The sequence below is a fragment of the Eurosta solidaginis genome, chromosome X (genome assembly GCF_040869045.1).
Source record: "Eurosta solidaginis isolate ZX-2024a chromosome X, ASM4086904v1, whole genome shotgun sequence".
Taxonomy (NCBI): domain Eukaryota; kingdom Metazoa; phylum Arthropoda; class Insecta; order Diptera; family Tephritidae; genus Eurosta; species Eurosta solidaginis.
The window spans coordinates 170,544,499-170,552,923 of record NC_090324.1 but is presented as its reverse complement, the minus strand read 5'-3'; the positions used below and the strand labels follow the sequence as shown (position 1 = coordinate 170,552,923).

General features: G+C 43.4%; 1 pseudogene; it reads left to right on the top strand.

The window, feature by feature from the left end:
- Nucleotides 1-6,437: 6,437 nt before the first annotated feature.
- On the top strand, nucleotides 6,438-8,175 carry LOC137235248 (nucleosome-remodeling factor subunit NURF301-like; annotated as a pseudogene).
- The last annotated feature ends 250 nt before the right edge of the window (nucleotides 8,176-8,425 follow it).

The following is an 8,425-nucleotide window of genomic DNA, read 5'->3' as shown; positions in this document are numbered from 1 at the left end:
TCTATCACTTTGTACACACTAGAACCTTTCAGGATTTCTATCTGTGCTGCATATCACTATATACACATTAAATCCTCGTCAGGATTTCTATCTATAACACTGTAGACACAATAAATCCTCGTCAGGATTTCTATCAGTGTTTGATATCACTTTGTACACACTAGAACCTTTCAGGATTTCTATCTGTGCTGCATATCACTATATACACATTAAATCCTCGTCAGGATTTCTATCTATAACACTGTATACACATTAAATCCTCGTCAGGATTTCTATCTGTGGCTTACAAAATCCTCGTTAGGATCTCTATAAGTGGTTCATATCACTGGCCACACATTACACCACGTCAAGATTTACATCTGACTCAATTTTTTTCTTATCACTAAATTCACATAAGATTGCTTTCTGTGTTAACACATACAATCAGTTCAGAGTTTCAATCCGTGTGTTTTTAAAGATTTTACTTATACATCACAATCACAGCAGGATTGATAGCTGGGTTACGTTCAAAAAACAAAACACTCTTATAATTTTTGCTGCGGTTGAATACACACCAACGCCACTAAGTATTTTGCCTTCAAGCTCGACACCTTCAAAGAAACAAAATATTCAGATTAATAAAATCAATGGAGACTTATATTAGATTGGCTGATTCCATAGTGGAGTTTGAGAAAAATTTCAACTCTGCCCCGGCCGAATCCCGGAACAAGCACACCCTTGCACTACTGCAAGAGGAGCTAAAGGCACTATGGAAGAAGACCAAGTCCACACATGAAAGTCTTCTCAGCAATCCTGAGCTGTCCAAAGACGAGCTCAGCTCACTAAGAAAGAAGAATAAAAGTTGCTTCGCATGCTACCTGCAATGCATGTCTGCTGTGGCGGCTGAAGCCGAAGCTATCACCCCACAACCGGCAAAGGATGAAGCAAAGGATGAAGGCTCTTCGCGCCGTGGACATAAAACGCGACTGCCGCCTTGTGACACCGATGTATTTAAAGGCGACTACCTTTCCTGGCCAGCCTTTAGAGATATGTTCACGGCGATGTACATCCACAATACTGATCTGAAAGATGTCGAGAAATTATATTATCTAAAACAAAAAACTCAAGGGGAGGCAAAAGAAATAGTTGGCAGGTGCTCATTAACAAACGAGGGTTTTGCAACCGCCTGGAAAAATCTAAGCGACAGGTACGAAAATAAACGTATCCTCGTCAACACACAACTAAAACTTTTATTTAATCTGACGGCAGTCGAGCAGGAGTGTGGAACATCAATTAAAAATTGCAACGTGAGATCAACAATTGCATTTCTGCGCTACAATGTCATAATATTGACATCACAAATTGGGATGCAATTATAACTTACTTATGCTCCACAAAACTCCCTGAATCTACACTGGCTCTTTGGGAACAGACCGTAGAACGAAAAACAGATATTCCGAAATGGGAGGATATGGACAAATTTCTGTCCAATCGCTTCCAGACATTAGAGACGGTTTCCTATCTTAGGGGTAATAAAACAACAAAAACACCCAAAAGTCAGAGTTCGCATTCTAGGGAAAATTCTACGAAACTTGGGGTTTACCAAGCAAGCGTACCAAAGTCGGCATGTAAGATGTGCAACAGTGCGGAGCACAAATTACGAAATTGCCAAAAATTCCGTAGGTTGTCCACGTCAGGAAAAATCGAATTTGTCAAAAACCATAGTTACTATCTGAATTGTCTGTCGGGTGGACACACCGTGACACGATGCACTAGCCAATTCAATTGCAGCACGTGCCACGCAAGGCACAACACCTTGCTCCATCTTCCGACAGCACAACCAAAGACAACTCCCCAACGGTGGACTCAAAACGCCACCGACAATACAGCCTCAACCTCACAGCAGGCTAGGGCAAGGATGGAGTCTGAAAAAAGACAAGATAATGCTAATAACGTCTCTTCGTGTCATGCTAACAACACTAAAGGGGTGTTATTAGGAACAGCACGTGTTAATATACACTATAATGGAGTAAAATTTTCCGCCAGAGCGCTAATAGACTCTGGATCCGAATGCTCTTTCATAACAGAAAGACTAAAAAAGCGAGTAAACCTTCCATCCAAACGTCTGCATGTGCAAGTATAAGGAATAAATAATACACCATCTGCACAGGTAAAGGAATCATGTGTGATTACGTTAGGGTCGCTGACAGACCCCTTAGTGAGCATCGATACAGTGGTCCTAGTCCTGCCTCAATTAACAGGGGACCTTCCGACATGCCAAGTTAGCGCAACGACTCGACAAGCGTTTCCTGATCTGATTCTGGCGGATAAGAGGTTCTTCATTAATGAACCAGTCGACCTCATACTTGGAGGCGACATTTATTCCCAGATAATACTGAACGGTATAAGGAAGAATGTTCTAAATACGCTTCTCGCTCAAGAAACCGTCTTCGGTTGGATTCTAATTGGTCGTGCAGAAGTACCTCACCCAACTAATACACGGGTATCCTTTTTTAATAAAATCAGCCTAGACAAGCAACTAACCGCTTTCTGGGAACTTGAAAACGTACCTAAGAAAAGGGCACTTAACGAAGATAATGCCTATTGCGAGGAACTTTTCAGAGCTACAACAGAAAGAAACTCCGATGGAAAATATACTGTCGCCCTTCCTTTTAAACAGGATTTTCCTAACAACGTCTCCTTAGGGCCTTCCCTAAACGGCGTCTGCTCCCAATTCTACCGGAATGAGACGCGCCTAGCCAAGACACCGGCTCTACAGACAGAGTACAATAGGGTACTAGCGGAATATGAGACATTGGGACATATGTCAAAAGTTCCAAAAATCATACCACCCCACGTGACCGATTGCTTCTCTTACCCCATCATGCGGTTATAAAAGAAGAAAGCACCACGACAAAAGTTCGTGTGGTGTTCAAAGCTTCGTGCCCCACAGCCAATGGCACAAGCCTAAACGACGTACTTTATACAGGCCCTGTGCTTCAGGCCGACTTAACGATTCTACTCCTTCGATGGAGATTCTTTAAATATGTTTTTAATAGCGACATCGAAAATATGTACCGGCAGATATGGGTAAAGCCAAACCAAACACAATTCCAGAGAATAGTGTTTCGCAACAATCCTAGTGACCCTATCAGCGTCTACGAATTAAAGACAGACACCTTTGGAGTCAATTGTGCTCCTTATCTGGCGATAAGGACACTGCACCAACCAGCAGACGACGTTGAAACTTCATCACCAATTGCCGCAGATATCTTACGGACAGGTATGTACGTCGATGACGTTCTAGCTGGAGGACATAGCATCGAATCCACACTCAAAGCTCGTGATGAAATCACAGATGCTTTACAGTCCGCAGGTTTTTTCCTTCGAAAATGGACGTCAAATTGCTCAAGAATACTGAAAGAGATACCCAAACCTCATCTGCTCAACGAAGACTTTTGGAATTCGAGGACACGAGTACGGTCAAGGCCCTTGGCATTCGATCGAACGCGCATGCGGATTATTTTTACTTCACCACAAACCCAATTGAAAATCGGGATATGTTAACGAAAAGGGCAATACTTTCTGCAATCGCTAAACTTTTTGATCCTCTAGGCTGACTCGCCCCAGTCGTCATTGTTGCCAAAATTATTATGCAAAGCATCTGGCTAGAAGGGACTGACTGGGACGAACCAGTGTCGGCAGGAACCCTAGACCGATGGCATAATTTTATGCAGGAATACCCCTCCATTAACGGAATTCGTATCCCACGTTGGGTGTATTTTATGCCAACCTCAACGTCGTTGGCTTTTGCGACGCCTCGGAAAAAGCTTACGCCGCGACAGTCTTTTTACGAGCAAAGATAAAGGATGAGGTCTACGTTAACTTATTAATAGCAAAAACAAGAGTATCACCCGTTAAAACAGTTTCCTTACCCCGATTAGAGCTATGCGGTGCAGTGTTGCTGGCCGAAACCATCGAATCAGTGCGTGAAAATCTGCATTTAGAAAATTCCAATCTACACCTATGGACAGACTCCAGGATTGTTTTGGCGTGGATAAGAAAACCCCCTTGTTCTTGGTTAACCTTTGTCGCTCATCGAGTAATGAAAATAGTAGAAAAGGTAGGAAAAAAATCCTGGCACCACGTAGAATCCGCATCCAATCTTGCAGACCTGGCTAGCCGAGGACTATCAGCGAAGGAGTTAGTCAATAACTCTTTGTGATGGCAGGGACCTTCTTGGTTACAAGAAGATAAGACAGAATGGCCAATACAAGAAAAGGACTATCGGACTAACATAGAGGAGAAACGGGTGCAGGTTCACACAACTTCAAAAATAAAAGAGAAAAACGACATCCTCGAACGGTTTTCCAATTTATCCAGGGCATTGAGGGTCATATCGTATGTTCGAAGATTTATCCAAAGAACCAATCCTAAGACAAAATCTTCCTTTAAAGCGGCATCGCACTTCATTTCACCCGATGAAATCCAGGCCACGAAAATTCAGTTAATAGCTTTCTACCAACGGAGGCACTATTCGGAGGAACTTTCGAGTTTAAATTCCGGGAAGCTCATCGGTTCAAAGAGTGAAATCCTCCCTCTTACCCCCCTTGTCGATGAAAAGGGCATATTGAGGGTGGGCGGTCGTCTTTCAGGGGCAAGGATCTTCCCTACAGTGAACGGCACCCGATCATTCTGCCGTATGACTGCCGGCTCGCACGACTTCTTGTCCAGTTCATCTATAAAGACACCCTGCATGGGGAGAACCAACTTATGTTTCGTCGCCTACGCACACAATATTGGATCCCTAGGGTCAAAAATATTTTCCGATCGGCCATACACAATTGCAAAACGTGCACAATATTCCGCAAGCGGACCCAAACCCAACTTATGGGAGATCTACCGTCAGAACGAACCACCTTTTCCCGGGCTTTCACCAATGCGGGCGTAGATTTTTCTGGACCATTTGACATCAAATCTTATAGCGGAAGAGGATGCCGCATGTCAAAGGGTTACGTCTGCCTCTTTGTTTGCTTTGCAACCAAGGCGATTCACTTGGAATCCACTAGTGACCTCAGTACTGCCGCATTCCAGGCAGCTTTCGATAGGTTTGTCGCTCGGCGAGGATGTCCAAAGAACATCTACTCCGACAACGGAGCTAACTTTGTCGGAGCCTCCAGAGCTCTCCGCTCAGAACTCAAAGCTTTCCTGGCGGACGCCCGCAACCAAACTCTATCCAAGTACAGTCACCAAAACCTGGCATGGCACTTCATACCACCAGGAGCTCCTCACATGGGCGGACTATGGGAGGCAGGGGTCAAAAGCTTCAAGAACCACTTCAAGAATATCGCTTTGGGTCACAAATGTACCCTTGAAGAGTTCAGCACACTACTTTGTCGAATCGAGTCCTGTCTCAATTCTCGACCGTTAACCCCCTCCTCCAACGAGCCGTCTAATTTGGAGCCCCTTACTCCAGGCCATCTCCTCGTTGGAGGGCACCTGTTAGCTCCACCGGAGATCGACGTCAGCGAGAATCGCGCATCACTCGTCAATCGATAGGAAGAACTTAAGGCGCTGCATCAAACCTTCTGCAAACGGTGGAAAACGGAGTATCTCACCGAATTGCAGAAGCGCGTTAAGTGGAAGCATCCACAATCAAACCTTAAACAAGGAGACCTAGTCGTCATTAAGGAGGATAATCTGCCCCTAACGAATGGAGACTAGGTCGGATAGCCAACCTTCATTATGGCCCCGATAGCCGAGTTCGAGTCGTGGAACTGGATACGGCAAGGGGACAAACCACCAGACCAATCACGAAATTGGTCCTACTACCACCCTCCAGTGAGGGTGAGGGAGACTTGTAACTCCTACCTGTTATAACAAATCGCGTAACCCAGCTCTCGTTCACCCCGAACGAGGCCAACAACCCGTTTAACCCAGCTCTCGTTCAACCCGAAAGAAGCCAACAAACCACTTAAACCAGCTCTCGTTCACCCCGAACGAGGCCAACAACCCGTTTAACCCAGCTCTCGTTCAACCCGAACGAAGCCAACAAACCACTTAAACCCGCTCTCGTTCACCCCGAACGAGGCCAACAGAACCCTACCGCAGATCCACGATCTGCCACAGAATACAATTGACTCAATAACCACGATTTGGTCTTAAAACATCTAATATTTTATTACCATAAGGTAATATAGTTTAACATCATACCTCTTAAATCTGGTCGTGTATCAAACTCCGTTATGTTGTGCGCAGGTTCTGCATGTTCCTGTGGGTTTGGCTGTAGTAGCATTTGAAGCAGCTGTTTTGTTCAACGTTGTGTCGCCTTTAAATTAACTGACTTGAAATTAAGGGGATTTAGCTATCATTACAACCTACTTACCATCATAAAGTAATTCCGACCACATCGGGGTGCTTGTATTCTGATAGCACTACCAGTACAGCAAGATACTCATATGTCGTCCTCCGAGCGCGGTAGATTCGACTCCAATTTCGAAGCGCGGCCACCAAGTCCAGACCCTATTTGGCTACAAGATCGTGAATATGAGGCATTGGTATTGCCGGAATCTTCTGCTGATTTATTAATGAAACATGACTTAATAATCAAGGCATTGGGCGTATATGCAGTATTACGACGTTTTCGTCATTTAGTACGCTTATCACCATTTCGTTTTGAGGATTTTTGCGCTGCATTGACAAGTGACGAACAAAGTGCACTAATTGCAGACGTACATCTTATGTTAGTGAAGGAATTTTTACGCGAAGAAAATCTTCAGGGAACTCACTTTGGACCACTCGATCCAAAAGATACGGTGAATATAAGTTTCCTATCTAATTAATAGCATCAATGGCCGGAGGTATTACGTAGCTATGTAGAGAGCGATATAATTTTAGTCGCGAAGTATATAATATTTTATGTGCTGCTGGCGATTATCCATTTACGTGTGTTAACGATCGTATTATAGTTTTACAATTTTTAACCAATCAATTTTTACAAGCAATGCTGTACGAGACGTAATGTTACAAGAGGGTCCAATACATTACGATGATCATTGTCGTAGATGTCTAGATTAGGTGATCTATTATGCTGCGCAACATGCCCTGCTGTTTATCATCTCGAATGTGTCGATCCACCATTGCATGATATACCAACTGAAGATTAGCAGTGTAACTCATGCAAATCGCATAAAGTTAGTGGTGTTGTTGATTGTGTATTGCCACAAGAGGAACAAGGCGTACTCATAAGGCATGATACTTGGCTCGGATCAACATCGACGTAAACTTTGGTTCATAGCACGTAGAACATTCGTTGAAGGCCAATCTGCATTTGATAATGACAAAATTTGGGATTATAGTACAGAATCAAAATTAGAACTACTATTGGGCATACTCGATATGGATGACTTAGAAGCTACACTCTATAATCAAATTACTGAGCGGAAAGATGAGATTGTACGACAGATGACATTAACAGAATCCATAACAGAAGAGCATAAGAAATATCAAAGACTGTCATATATGGACGAATAAAAGAAGCAAACGTCGGCATTAAGGCGTGGCAAGAATGATGAAGATGTTGATATAAGTGCAAATGCCATCAGCGGCGGCGGTGGAGACAACAAAATGACACGCCTAAAAACAAGTCAGAACACAAAGGAATTTTCACATCTTAAATTGGGTATAGAACATGGTTTTGAAAATTACATAAATCAATATCCATCAAATCCAATTCCGTTGAATAAGCCACAACGCAACGAACAGCGCGATAAACGTCGACATTTATCACACAAATTTTCAGTGACTACCGCATCAGAATTTAAATGGATTGGTGCAACAATGGGTAGTTTGGATAGCATTATACAAACAGTACGTCAAACGTTATTAAATTTTGAAGATAGCATACCAACAGCGTTTATGATACCAAACTGGCGTTTCATGAAATGGAAACGGCGCAAAACTGTATCAGAAGCACGTCGTCCAACAGAATATTGTTTGCTTGGTATTGGTTATATATCAGCGAAGAGGCATGTCGAATCAGGGTTATTAGTGTTGGCGATAGGAGCTGATAGTTTTGTAGCAGCAGCATCTGCACCTTCAGTTATTCCCTGCAACTGTTCCTCTATTGCACGCACCCGTTCAGCGAATGTAAATGCAACTGTTCCTCTACTGCACGCACCCGTTCAGCGAATGTAAATGCAAAATAATCAGCGCCCTCCAATTGTACATTCTCTTTATTACGTTGCTCTAGTTTAACATCTAGACCGTTTTTGACGTTCTTTGTTGCGTTTATTTAAACGTTCCAATATGGTCTCTTTTTTATATCAGCATTATCAGCACCGCTTAGCATGATATTACTGCTGCTTGGCTCGGTACTCATTCTACTTGTTTGTTCTTGCTTTGCATGTGCTGAATTACGTTGATCTGCCTCTTCCACAGCCCCATT